The following is a 15,163-nucleotide window of genomic DNA, read 5'->3' on the forward strand; positions in this document are numbered from 1 at the left end:
CCGACAGGTACAGGCCCATGAGGAAGTCCGATACGCACAGGTTGGTGACGAAGACATCGTAACCAAGATCGTTCTTCGCCTTGCGAAGAAGCAGTCGGTAGGCGAGGGCAGACAGATTGCCCACGAGGGCCAGCGTGGCGAAGGATGCCAGAAACACTCGGTAGAGGGGCGAGCGAAGGAGGGCATCGCAGGAGGAGAGATGATCGGAGGGAGCCTGACAGTTTTGGACGTTAAAATCCGCGGGTAGGATAGCCGGACAACACAACTTAAAGTTGTCGACAAAGACGGTCTGCAGTCTGACCAGCCCCGAGAACATGTCTGGCGGAAAGGCGATGACTGGGCAACCACGCATGTCCAACAAACGAAGTTCTTTGAACGGCTTGAAGCCTTCTCCTAACACGAATTCCACCCCGCTGTTGGAGAAGTTCAGATGACGCAGGTGAGGAAAGCCGGCCAACGTGTTAGAGCTAAGTTCAGTGACCTGTACGCCGGAGAGGTCAAGGATATGAAGACTGTGAGAGAAGAGACCGGAGAAGAAGGGGTAGATAAGGGGGTTGTTGCTGAGGAAGAGCTGTCGCAGATTCTGCAGACTCGTCAGGAACTCTCCGCTTACTGATGTCAGCAAGTTTTGGCTCAGGTCCAGGATCTGAAGATTGGGGAGACGAACAGCGTCCAGGTGAGTGAGACCGCACTGTGCAAGGTCTAGATAAACCAGCATCAAGTTGTATCGTAAGTAACCCAGAGAGACTCCCACCCCACGTATCCTTAAGAAGCGCAAGTCCGCAAACGGCTCCAACATGGCCGCATCAGAGCAGAAAAAAGCGAGTCCGATGCATGTGCAGTCCTTGGGACAGTTGACCGCACACGCCAGTTCGTCATCGCGCTGCGGACAGTGGTACACGCTGTCGCACACGTCGCTCACCTGCAAACAGATGTTGGAGTCACGGCAGCGATAAAGACCTGGACACACGTACGTGTCGCAGTCCGCTTCGTCTTCTCTGCCGGGGCAGTCGAACGCCTTGTTACACCGGAGGTAAATGGGGAGGAAGTAGTACTCGACCTTCCCCGGACACCGGAAATGCGTCCCTGGACACTGGGTCTCGTTCCCGCTCGCGCTTTGGGCGACGCTGAGTGACCGAACAATAAAGGTGCCGTTGGAAGCAAAGTCCAAAATGGCGGGTGGGGGGAGGCTGGCGATGTCCTCCATCTTCTCTCCGTAGCAGAGTTGTTCGTCGGCTTGGTTCACACACTGTTCTTGGCCGTCGCACCACTCGTAGAGAGATATACACTGCAAGGACACAGGGTAATGCTAACCGGAAAATGGCATGTTTACACTACAAGTGATGTTCTTACATTAATTAATCTTGGGTTTTTTACAACTGAACTGTTTATATTTATCACTTTTGCAATAACTCGCATTAACCATGAGGCTTACTCTTAAGGTCTTGTTGCGCTTGATACGCCAAAAGTATAAGACATCTCTTACCTGCTGGTTGCCACAGTTCCTTGGCTTGTCCAGGGTACATGGCGGAAACACACAAAAATCTTCATCCGTTCCGTCGCTGCAGTCTCGCCGATGGTCGCATACTAGGGTATACGGCACGCGCTCCAGTTCGTTCCCGCACTCATACATTGGCGGAAGTGGCATCATCAGAGCCGTGCACGTGTAAGCAGACGCATAGCCCGTGCCCCAGCAGTCGCTGCGCAAGTCACATGACAGGAAATCTGGCGTGACGTGACCCTCGGGACACAGGTGGAGATTGACGTTCGAAACATGCCTTACCGATAGTGGACTTCCGGTAACCAAAAATGACTTGTCCTCGAAAGGCACCGGAAGAGCAGCCTCATCCTGGGCCTCGCACATGTAGTGGAAGAATCCCTGCTCGTCGCAGGCGCCTGGCCAGAGGGTCGGGAGGTCCACGACGAGTTCATTTTCGAAGCGACGAAGGGTCGCGCACGCAGGCCTTCTGGTCATCCCGAAGATTTTGACGAAGTAGGCCATAGTACCGTCCGCCCACTGCCAGCTTCTCTTGTAACTTCAAACAAATCGAATTAGGAATAGAAGTAGGGGTTAAATAGTGGAAGAGGTATGTGAGATGTGAGCGCAAACAAATAACAAGAAAGTAGTAAAGCTATCTGGTTATAAATTATACACATAAAATGGGAGAGTAGTGTTGAGTTATGCTAATATTTTTTTTTTTCATTTTATGTCAAAGAAACGACAATACTAGTTAACAGTCAAAGAATTTATAAAGTCTTGCCCATAAAGAAGCAAGCTTAATTTCTCTGTGCTTACAGGACTACAAACGAACCGCAAGTTTTCCTGATAAGTTGTAAGTGCATAAGGGATAACAAAATTGGGAGAACGAAGATGAGTATTTGAGTAGATAGCAGAAAAGTTTGCTTGTTACATCAGGGACTTATATATGAGTTGTTTAAATAGAGTAGAGGACAGACGATAGTTTTCAACAATTTAAAACAAAACAAAGGTACAAAAACAGCAAGCTGAAAACAACCATTTACAATTACAATGCCATAGTATAAATTTTTAAAACACAAAAATGTCTGGCATTCAGAAACTAAAGACTCTAGTGGTCCTGGGACACATACACGCGTGTGTACAAGAGTTTTGGTGAAAATCAAACACATTAAACATAAAACATTCGAACTTACAAGTGGGATTCCGTGAAGGTGGAAGACTGCAGGCCAATGTACGCCCGCAACCCGCGCCTCAGCTGAAGTAGACTCATGACGTCACGCCACTCCCCCGGGGTGTTGAGGCTGACCAAGGTGGCGCCACGTGTCAAGCAGTCGGTGGACGCATCGTACCAGGTCAGCGAGTGGTTGGCGATGACATAGAAGTAGCATTTGCCACTCGCAGTGACAGCTCCCAGGCCGCAGTCCCTCGCAGTGTACGGGCAGTCCAGCTCGTCCTCGCCCCCTAGACACTGCGATTCCAGGTCGCACGGGAAGTGCTGCTGAAAGTCCGGCCAGTGCGTTCCCGAACAGTTCCATTTGCTCCACAGCATCTTTCTGGGCAAGGTGGATGGCTGGTGGTAGGAGAAGACGAGCCTGAAGCCAGTGCCTGAGGTCTGGAAGTCGCTGACGAAGCGCACGTGCAGTTCGGAGGTTTGGGTCGTGACGGGGTCTTGGCTGAAGACGTAGCACAGAGTCCAAAGCGGGGTCTTCGCAGGGGATGTCGTGAAGACGGTCAGCTTGTCCGTGTCACACTTGATGGACTTGGCGTCAATGTCAAGGTGATGGACGCTGAGCATGGTCACGTGACCTTTGGGTACCTCGAGGTCAATCCAGCTGTCCATGAGGACGGGATACAAAGCCGTGTCGTTCCAGCCGGGAGTTTGGATGAAACCTTTCAAAAGGGGTAAAGGGTAGCACAGGGTGAAGGTTTAGTGTCTGCGGGTCATAAACAAGCTTAACAGGTTAAACTGCTAAGGCTAATAAGGCTAAAATTCCTAAAGATAACTAACGCACTTACCTTTAGTCGGCGACATATAGTGCACTTCCAGCTGCGGCCTCGCAGACGGTTGCGCCCCCGTGACGTCACATCTCAGCGAGAAGGATGTCACCACGACATACTTCAGCTCCATCGTCACGCGGTGGCTGAAGCTGAAGACGTCACGCAGCGTCTTACTGACCCCGCACGCGGACACCAGCACGGCGCTGTTGCTTTGGTCCACCACGCGCAGGGAACTCGTTTCGCACGGCATGTCCATCTCCACCGCCTGAAAGTGAACCACCTGACCAGCAGGAACGGTCACTCTGATCGCACACTGACGCTCGTCCTTGCTCACGGAAGCGTTGCCTGGTGCCACCTTGTGGTCGACGAGGATAATGGCGCCGTCTGTTGTGAAAGCGAGACCACTCTGAGCGTCCTGACACATTGTCAGGTTCTCCGTTGACAGGAGCAGATAACTTGCCGAGGTTCGTTTCTCTGACGGACTTTCGTAGCTGTTGCTGGCTTGAGTGGTCTGATCGCCGAGGTCCTTTGGGCTGAGTTCGGACACTGTTAGCGAATCGTTTTCCAGAGAAACTGAAGTAGCAGAAAGACCTGCTACTAAGACCATTCTTTTCCAAAAAAGAAGTAGAGCGCAGAAGATTATCAAAGCCGACAAGCGGAAGACTACAACCGTGGTCATGTTACACGAATATTTCTAACATTAAGTCTGTTTTTGTAGAAATATTTTAAATTTTCAAACACGAAATTGTACAAGAAAAAAATCTCAATTTTCTCAATTAATAATATATTTCAAGCAAAATTTAAGAAGGCAGGCTCAAACGTATTCATTTTCGCACGATATTGAGTTAAAGAGACTATCCGTAATTCATAGTTGCTTTTTGTTGTTGTTGACAAGACTACTGCCTGTTGTAAAAGACAATTTCGATTTGATTCTTGTCCGATGGAGCAAATGAAGAAAATATTTCGGGCCTAAGTCTTCACCACGCTACACTTAGCGCCCTCTGAGTATTCGCGGATTAAGACGATACAAAAGAATCCTTGTGTTTCATCCCAGAGACATACAGGATAGACAGAATTATGACAGCGACGTCTCTGAACATTTATTGCAACCCGTACTGTAAGGAAGTGCATGCTCGCACGCGCGCTCTCTCTTCCCCTGTATCTACTTTGTCTGCCATTTATGTTCTTGTACATTTGCTGTCATTTCATGATTGTTCTCATCTCAAGGTTTTCCCGTTAAATTGATGGCTTCGTGTGGACAATACAATTAAAAAAAAAATAGATAGAGTGCTTGTGTATGTTCGTGTGAGAGAGAGAGACAGGGAGAGAGAGAACTATATTCATATTCTTGCCACGTCACCTGAAGTCGAAGACTGGGACACTACCGGCAATGTCCCTTCACCTTCAGAAACACGTGTTTGTTCAGGTGTTGAAACAATAGGACTTCAGCAAACAGGGCGTCGCTTTTTCTCGCCAAAAAGTTTACTTTTTAAGAAGCCAGGACCTCATTAGGCTGAGAGAGAAATTAATCTCGTGTCACGCACATTTACCGTCTGGAGTCACGCAGGTGAGCTGCTATTTGCGTGTCTGCGACAACGATGAACTTGATCATGGCAGCATGCAAGGAAGGCACAAGGCGAATTTTTTCTCCATCTTAAGTGTTTTCCGAAAACTAAAAGACTGAACCCCTCCCATACATATAGCATTTTAGTGTTTAATGGCCTTTATACTTACATTAACAGAAAAGAACTTTTATTTTACACTTTGTCACTAGTTTTAAATATCAAAGGCACTCTTTTAAGAATATCATCGCAAAGTATATTTGGTCACGTGATATTTGTACCGGTCTCTGATTTGGTTTTCGTGTTCAGAATCATAGGATCGTCATCTCTATCCATGATTTTATCTGGTCATGTCGATGGCAAGGACCTATTGCCGGCTTAGTTTGACACAAAAACGACATACTGGACACTGAGATGTACGGATCAGGTAAACTCGATTTCCTGTTTATTGTCTGCCTTTATTGAAGTCTTAGTCCCTGAGAATGTGTCAGTCTCAAGTCGACGACTATCTCAGTATAACTTAATTATTTCAGTCTTAGACCTTCATTGCCTTGATTATCACCATTTTTGTTTCCTCGAGATGGTCTCAGTTCTGTTCTTGGGTTACTTCTGTCTCAACCTTGAATTAATTGAACTACACCACGCTGCTTGTGTTGTATTTGTGGTTTCTGTTTCAGGGGTTGTTTTACAGGGTGGGGTTGCAGCCCCACGCCCAACCCTCCTCCTTCATCCGGGCTTCATCATAGGACATGCAAGTTACCCGGAGGGTTTCCAGGCGGAGTTATAATTGTCATTACTGTAATGAACTGAGTGTGGGCCTTGCACGCAATGGATAACTTTTGCATTCATGCATTCATCTAGCATTCAGCCACACACCTAATTACAACACATTCATTCAAGACAGATACTTTAGTATGAGTTAAAAGCATATAATCAAACAAAGAGTGCATATATATATATAAATACAAGAATAGTTACAAGTATTATTCAGACATAATCTTACAACTTAGCTTTCTGGCGCTTCTTCTCATTACTGTTCATCAGGGTGATAATTCCAATGTTCACAATCTCACCAGTTAAAGTTCACACTTCCTTAATAATTCCACTGTTCACAAGTTCGTCACATTAAGTTCGCAATTCACTAATAATTCCACTGTTCACATAGAGGCACATACTCTAAATCTGATTAAAGCACTTCTAATGTTGGCATTTCTAAAGTAGTGCAGATGATGGCTATCAGTAAAAGAGGATTTCGCAATTCACTAATAATTCCACTGTTCACAAGTTTGTCACATTAAGTTCGCAATTCACTAATAATTCCATTGTTCACAAGTTCATCAGTTAAAGTTCACGATTCACTAATAATTCCAAGTCCCGCGGACCATTAACGTCTTCAAGAGGACTCTCCGTCGGCCGCTCACTACCTCGCCACCCGGAAAAGTGACGTTTCTACCCCTGGCACCCTACTTGCTTCGTTTCTTCCTTCCGGTCACCTTGGAGATGTACAAAAGGTCTAGAAACATTACAAAGGGGGGGGGGGTTGAGCGCCTCGTGGCTAATTATTAACTGGACTATTTATCTCCCCTGGCCGGACGTCAATCGCAGCCGTTAGGTGTTTGGCCGCCGTCGACTGGACACTGGTGCTGAATAGGACAGTCAGGGGACATGTGCCAGCTTGGCCCGCCCACGATGTTTTGTCCCTACTTTAACCATTCTAATAAAAACCTTACCCCAACATTAATAGAAGTAGAAAATAGATTGTCTACAATTACTTAGCTGTTTTCTTTGTTGAGGTGAAAGAAGAAACTTTTTACTGCTGTGGCTTTTATAAAATATGTATAGATTCTTACTTAGTCGCTCTTAATCTCCCTTGCTTTTAAATGTTTACTTTTAATTTGCATGAGAACTGAATTTATAATTTATCAGTTGTCATTTTCAGGTCTGAGATTACAACAGACTTCAGTGGGTCTTCTTATATCACTAGAAACACTAGAGTTGATGAAGCTGAGTTCTTAAGCTTCACTGGAAGTTAATAGTGAGTGCAAAAGTACTTTCACCTAAAGACAATAAATATAATCATAATCCTTGGAAAACACAAAGATATGTCTGCCATAAAGAGTGAAATACAGGTCGCATGTACACTCATGAAGACTGAAGCAGGACCTATGGCTGATGCACAAGAAAGCCCAAGAAATGCCGTCAGTAACATAGACTTCAGGATCATCTGTAAAACATTTGTTAATCTGAGAACACGGTTGAATGACGAAATGGCGGAATCATGGCGGTCTATGTTATCGGATTTTCCCAAAACAAAGTCTCTTATTTAATGAGAAATGTGTTCTTGTCAAGTGCTTTTAGTGGTGTTTGTCACAAGCACTCATGTGACTTACACTAGAGCATCCGTCCTGACCTCTTGTTATGCATGTGGCTCTGAGTGTGTATCTGTCTAGATAGAAAAGAAGGCTTTTTCTAGAGCTATCAGCTGACTTAAAAAAAAATAATTACAAATGATACATTCCGTAGGTTTATCCTGCTGATACTGTCAGATTTGATATGTCAAGTGTTTTGTAGGTTTATCCCGTTTGTTAGAACTGCCAGAACTGTGTGTGCTCCTTGGTAAGACTACTAGGAGGATCCCAGCTTGCAAGATAGGGGAGCAGGTTGGGTCCCCTTGCTTCGGTCCCCTTAAGCAAGACTGTGAGGAGGTTTTCTTCTTTATAATGTAAGGATTCTCCATATATGGTGTTGATATTTAGGATAATGTGTATGAGGAGTGTATGTGCAAGAGGGTACTTATATTCACACATGCTGCATGGACAGCGTGTATATATATGTGTGTAGAGAATTTGAGAATAAAAAGAAACATGAGATGTTTCAAACCACAAATTCAGGCCTAAGCCTGTGTTGCTAGTCTGTGTCCTGTTCTATGAGAGACGCCGCATGAATGATGACAAACATACTTAACATACTGAACCTAGTCTGTTGTCATTAATAAAACATTTAATGTCTTGTAATTTCTATAAAAAACATAACAAGACATGCGTAATTATCTGTACATAAATTATTCTGACAAATCTCCATTAAAATCATGTCAATGCTTTGGAAAAACCCGATAACATAGACTTTGACAGCAAACGGTTGTTCGCCGCCGACGTGTCATGATTCCGCCATCTTGACATCCTCTTTATGATCAAGTTGATGAGGGGTAAGTCACATACTCTCAAAAATATAGGCTTTTACCTTCTACTTGTTTTACTTAAAAGAAAGATAAGTAATTGTTATTTCGTGTAGTCACACCAATGTAAGTGGAATGCAGTGAACACATGAACTACTTGAATACAGCGACACCACAGACTAGCGGACCTCAAGTGACGACAGACTGTAAGTGTTTGTGTCTTCAGTCATTAACGGTGTGAGCAGTAAGAGACAGTATGATTAATAATAGCCAATGTAATCAGTATGAACAATAATGAGCAGTGTGAACAGTATCGAAATGTACAAAAATGTATCCACACAGTCTCTCGCATTTGTACCTAATCAATCACACACACACCTGTACATTTATATTCTCCACATGTTCCAGCTCACCTGTCACAGTTATTGTCACTTGTGTTTCACGTCTCTTGCATATCCTTGCTTAATAACTTTTCATTAGACAATGTTATTCTGTTTAGTCTTTTTATTTACAAATATTTCTGGTAATCAGAAGATATATTATTTATGTTTACAGAAAAAAACTGTTGTTATCGGTTTAACATGTCTCTTAAGCAATGAGAATTTTGATCTGCGGTTAATTTAGGACCGGGCAGTCATTGATATCTCTCCTATACCATAAGGCATTTCACTGGTATAATATGACTGTACAATTCCATTTTGTCATGTCACTATGGCTGTTGACTGTCAGCTGACTGTCTAGCTCGTCATCTCCTACACGTCATCTGCTCAGCCGCCATTAGCCAAGCTAATAATAGAACAGACACACGGCGACCCCAGGGTAGCTTCTGAGACCCGGGGTGGAGAACGTAGTGACTTTCCCGTTCATTTAGAACTCACACTGTCACAGTGTCTTCACACTGCAGTGAGTAGGAACCGGGGTGAGGGGCAATAAGGGGCAGGGTGTCTCCACTCCCTCAAAAAGACATTTTTATATATTTCAGTACAATGTATACAACCAAAAATTAAGAAAAACAATAAAAATTGCACAACCCAAGTCTCACATTGCGATAAGAAAACTGTAAACTCCATATTTAGTTTTATAATTTTAATATTTTTACTGAAGGTCGTCTAGCTCTACTTTCCATAAACGATTGTTGTTGGATGTATCAGAAATAGCTCCCATGCAAATACAAATATATTTTCTCCTTTTTCTTTATCAGGCTCTGAAGGCTACGTGTATGTGTTATGATCAAAAGCGATTTTCTACAAAAATTTGATAATCGTTACATGTTTATTCCTTCTATCACATCAGTTGCAAGGGGGAAAGTGCCATCATAAACTTGAACACTTTGTCTGTGTTTTATAAATGTGGACGGTTGTCTGAGTGAGGCAAGATGCTGGGAGCTTGCTAGTGGGACAGAATAGAATTAATATGTATGTTTAACTAATGGTTTAAATCAGTGATGCCCAACCTTTTTCGGCCTGAGGGCCATATCCATTTCGGACAGCCGTGTCGCGGGCCACTTCACCGCAAAAATACAAAAAGGAAAAAAAATATAGCAGATAACATTTTCATTAGAAAAAAGTTGTACTTACCATTAAATATGTACTAATTAGTGGGATATTTGAAGTTGTTTTCCCGAAACCAACTTCTGAATGTCCGGCCTCATCGTAGAGACACCAAGTCGGAGCACTGAATCGAAATGTTCGTCCATCGAAAAAAAGATTGAAAGACGCCCCTACGTAGGGATAAATACTTCTTCTTCCTTTTTTTTTCGTTTTTTTAAGGTCTTCTTTTATTACTAACATGCCGATTTCCTGCACTGTGTGCAGAAGTTTCGCGGGCCGGATATGGCCCGCGGGCCGTAGGTTGTGCATCCCTGCTTTAAATTGATAAATGTGCATGACTGTATAAGTCAGTTTGCACAAATACCTTTGTGTTGTAGTCTTCCCTGGAACAATACAAATGAACAAGCAGGTTGTCGCTATGGCTCTGTGGGTGGGACTAACGGGTGGTCAGACCACAGAGGTTAGTTTGCTGTACTGCGTCACTATGGACTTTACACAGCAACATGTGATCATCACGATAGTAATACATAAATAACATCAGACAATCTAGGTAACTGACATTAATTACGAATGTATAGTCAGTACTGAGATCACCATGTTAAATAACACCAGACAAAGGCAGATAACTGTCATTACGGTTGTATAGTAAGTATCGTAGCCATCATGTTAGTAGCACAACAATGACACCAGTGGACACACAACTCTGATTATTAACATCGCGGACCACGATTTCTGTCCTTAGAATCATCGTCGTCATCAGCAGTTGTCGATTATCAAGTCACAGACTCACTTTGACAACAACTGTTTGTTAGAGACTTGGCTCTGACCTGTTTGCGGTCAAACAGTAACTATGGTAACAGCTACGTGCCTATCACGTACACACATTAACACGTGCTGTGTTTCTGTACCTATACAGGTGATGTACTCAATGTATAAAGCGACATAAGCTCTCTATACACCGAGTATAATCTTGCATACTTAATATATAAATAAATTTATTGTCGCCCACATGTTTTATCATGTGTAGCAGCCAGATTCTCACATTGAGTGAACACACCAGTCTATTTCCCGTCCAGGGGAAAGCGCAGACGACAGACGATTCCTCTGAGACACTTGGTCCTGCACAGAGGAGAGCACTGTCAACCATGTCTGATAAACAACCGTCTGCTCCACAACAGGTGAGACAAGGTGGAGACACCTGATATTAGGGGAAGGGTGAGGCGGAGAGAGGTCAAGGAGGTCAATCGTTGTACCAAAGTTACAAATGTTCTTTAATCAAGTTTACAAGTCAGTATGTGGCCTGTCACACACTAGGGCAGTGATGTCATGGTTGTCATTGAGAATGTTAGTGAAATCAATCATCGTTAATTTTACGCACAGTATTCAGCTTAAGTCCTTCACGTGACTTTCTTTAAATGTTCCTGAAGAGATAACAATAATAAAAAAATCATCATCAATCATCATCCTCATCATAAGTATCTATGTCAAAGATGAATTATAAAAAAATTCTGTCATGTCTTCTTGTGTACCTTCTACCCTGACAAGCTGTGTGTACGGTGTTCATTCTCTGATGTTCACCTGTAACTGTGTAACCACCATCACAGGGAAAGCCCCGGAATGGTGGAGGTGGACAAGAAGGTTCTAGAGGCGGTGGCCGGGTCATAGTTCACCTACACGCCGTGACCGATGAACAGGCTGCGCTACTTATGGATACAGGTACATTCTATCTGTAGTAACAACAGAAGGACGCAGAAAAGTAAATGACGAGGACACAAAACAAGTTAAGAAGATAATACAATGTAGACATGTGGAGCTCATTGCAAAGTTTTATTTATTTATTCGTCCCAATACTTGTAACGGTCGCTAGTGCAGCACGTGGATAAACACGGAGCTTAAGGTCCGTCACACGTGTCTGTCTGTAACGATGTGAGTAGGTCTTGCACGAGACGATAAGTCCTCTCCTCGTTTGTAAGACAGTTCGTCCTCTCACCACCTCAACAGCAAATATCAGAGAGTGGAGATAACTGAGATAATTCATTATCATAACGATGCGTCTAATTATTGAGATAACAAGACATAATTATACTGAGCATGTAAATCGTACTTTTGCAACAACATGCACAGACTGCTTACAGAAGTGATTTGGTAAACATAATAACCAACAGCCACGCACACATCTTCCCTATGACAGACACACACACACTTGTACAACATTCACTCTCACACACACACTCATACAGCAGGATCAGGACAGGGTCACAGTGAAATCGTTCTCAAAAGATGTGTCTTGAGGTTCAAATTAAATGTGGTCAGAAAATTAGTAACTCACAAGTAAACAATTCTAGGTCAAGATGTCCCGACAGAACAGTGATGACAAATAATCTTGTTTACAGTGAATGCGCTTCCACTGGAGGAGGTCAAGAAGAAGACAGGCGCTGATGTACACTTTGACCCCAAGCCGTCACCTGTACCAGGTATGAAGATTGTCATCATCCGCGGTGTCCCATCTCAGATCGAGGAGGTCGTCAGGCTCATCAGGCAGATGACTGGTAGTCAGGTTAGTGCAGTAGTGACTACAATATAATCAGAGAGTTACAAACAGCTATCAACACTAAACAGTAGAGGCTGCAATCAACAGCAGGCAGCAAGAGTGACTAGCAGTAACAATGAATGATAACAACTGATAATCAAAAATAATAACTAATGACGAGCTGTTGTAGTGAATAACAATAAATATAGTAAATAACAATGCGAGTGATGAACAGCGAAAATAACGCAAAAACTAAGAGAATTTGTCAAAGATTATTCTTCAGTGAACACGAGTTGTCAGAAAAAAGTAACACCATCCTCAAAACGCTAAGAAATTTAAAAAAAAAAACATTTTTGCTATTGTTGAGTAAGTAACAAAATGCAAAAGTAAAATAAAAGCAAGTTATTGCAGTCAGACAAACTGAGGTCCTCTTCGTACAGGCAACACTCGCAGAAGAAGTTCAGACATTCTGGCTCCAGTGGGTTGAGGCCGCGTACCCTGACCTCGAGTCTCGCGCCTACTTCCTGCCTCCTGTCTACTTCAACCGCGTGCCGATGACCACAGAGACAGTTGCTGGTCAGAATGTACAGGTACTACCGTCACTTTGCAAAGAGACAGTTGCTGGTCAGGATTTTCAGGTTAAATTGCCAGCATTAGAAAACACAGGTATGTTGAATTTTCTTAAAGAAAAGCTTCGACGTGTAATGACTGCTGTGGCTTCCATTTCTCCACCTGCTGCTGTTCAGGACAGTGACTTGAGATATGATGCGGCCATGAGGCAAGTTCTATTCTTTCTTCAAAACTGGTCAGAAAAGACAGGAGAAGTGTTAGTTGGAATCACACGACTCCGCTTCGGACAATATCTGACTGAACCTGGTTTTACTATGGCGGCTGCCCAGTTACCCCGAGTCTCCAGCCTGCCTCCTGACTTGCCACAGAACTGGAAACAGGGAAACTTCGATGTGCTTCTTATTCACCGACATTACGGTCTTGTCGTCTGCAATGTGATGTCTTTGGGTGACATCACAAACGACCATAAAATGTCACAGGAGGATATAATCAAGATCAGAAAAAAACTGAAAGACGTCGTATCACAGCTGAACAAAGCGGAGGCCATGTTGTCTCACCTGGTGTCCGACATCGCTCCCGGTCTGCGCATCACTAAGACCATCGCTTTCCCCAACCTCACGGCTCGTCAGCTTCAACAGGCCATCTCCGGCGACACCCACATAGCTCAAGTAAAAACTGTTTCACTTCATAAAATTAAAATATTGTGTACATTTGACTTCTTTACAAACCAATTAAATACAGTTTTTTTTTTACTCGTAAGCGACTTACGTTCAGAAGTAGCCCGAATGAGTTTGTGGAGTAATCTTATATGGCCTCATCTCTCTCTCTCACATACTTTAACAATTATCTCCCTTGTCATGCAAGGGAGCTGGTGCTTGTTAGGCACCTCGGCAATGGGGACAACACTTTAACTTTCTGTGGTAATCTTTAGCACAAAGCAAAAAAGGGTTAGTGAGGGAGGAGCGCCCGGTCTCCTTCGCTTGTCCGTGTTTACTGACAGGGTGAAGCCGCTTTATTTAAACGCTTAGTCCTTAACTGATGTCCAAATTGAACCCTGTAAAATGTAATTTTGTAATTTGATGAATTAATGATTTTAAAAATATCCGCAAAGCATATCAAATTACTCTTCTGGAAAACTGTTACAAACTTAAGTTATTGCAACCAGTACCTTGTTGATGCAGGGATCTTTCACTCTCAGTTTCGACACAATGTCCTTCGTCCACGCTGGCTTATACGAGATTGCAGCAATAAAGTTCACACATAATCCTGGTCTTCGGTGAACAGTCTGTTCCATTACACGTTCCTCCTTAACTCGTGCTCACTGCTACTCATACACATACACATGCACACTTACAAGCCCCAAGGGGGATAGCCCTGGCTGGTGATATCAGATGATACTATAATTTTCAAAAAGCTGATTAGTTTAAACACCACAGCTGTCAAAGAATACGCTCTTTTGATCACGTGATTGTGTTACAGGACCTGTGTCTGTGTCTGGGAACAACAGACCCCGCCGACATCCCAGGTCTGTGTCTGTGCTGTGATCAGTTGTCTGACCCCAAGACACCGTGTGACGTCAGTAGTCACGTGCTGAGGGAACTCGGACACTGGTGGCAGCGACGTGTGTCTGGGGCTGGACCTGACAGTCACATGACACGTGACGTGTACAAGACACTGGTAGCCAGGTGAGTTGTAGGAATGTATGAATAAAAAAAAATTACTATTTTTGGTGTGTAAGTATTTTGTTGTCCAGAAAACAGCATGGGTCGTGATGAAGTCATTGGCTCTGTTGGTCTCTTTACTTTAAAATCACTTGTTGCCTCATTGTGTCTGCCGAGGATAAGATCATTAATCAAGCTTTTTATGACTTGTAACGTTAGCTTGTGAACAACTAGGAAAATCTAGCTGTGTTGCGTGATTAGTTGTAGTGGCCGGTCATATGGTACGACTGACCAATCGCGTGCATGTACGGCCACAAGCCAGCGTTTAATATTGGGTTTAGACACAAGTTCGAAGCTTGTCGCTAGGGATCCTTTGAGACTAAGAATCGAAGAGGACGTCGCAACTCAAGTCCTCGCTACCTCGTGTGTCAGCTATCACCAGTCAGACAGAAGACATTGGAACAGGGACACAGACCAAGAAGGTGAAAGTCCGCTCAACAAACTTGAGCACAAAGGGAGAGTGACTTTTGTCTCTCCGAATCCATGACTAACTCCTGGTAGCGTAGTGGAAAAGTTGCTCTGGTCACAAGAGTCGGTGCTGATTTCTACTTGGAGAAACTTCAGGCCTGATGGTGAC

At 43.8% G+C, this 15,163-nt stretch overlaps 2 protein-coding genes across 2 annotated transcripts in view; both read left to right on the top strand.

Annotated features, from left to right (window-relative positions):
• LOC112555478 overlaps positions 1–15,163 on the top strand; it is a 46,122-nt gene that overhangs the window by 16,232 nt on the left and 14,727 nt on the right. The window lies entirely within an intron of this gene.
• Positions 8,050–15,163, top strand: part of LOC112554948 — a 141,959-nt gene continuing 134,845 nt past the window's right edge. The window contains exon 1 of the mRNA XM_025223030.1: positions 8,050–8,245. The gene's annotated coding sequence lies outside the window, so the exon portion shown is untranslated. The remainder of the gene's footprint in view (positions 8,246–15,163) is intronic.

The sequence above is a fragment of the Pomacea canaliculata genome, linkage group LG14 (genome assembly GCF_003073045.1).
Source record: "Pomacea canaliculata isolate SZHN2017 linkage group LG14, ASM307304v1, whole genome shotgun sequence".
NCBI lineage: Eukaryota > Metazoa > Mollusca > Gastropoda > Architaenioglossa > Ampullariidae > Pomacea > Pomacea canaliculata.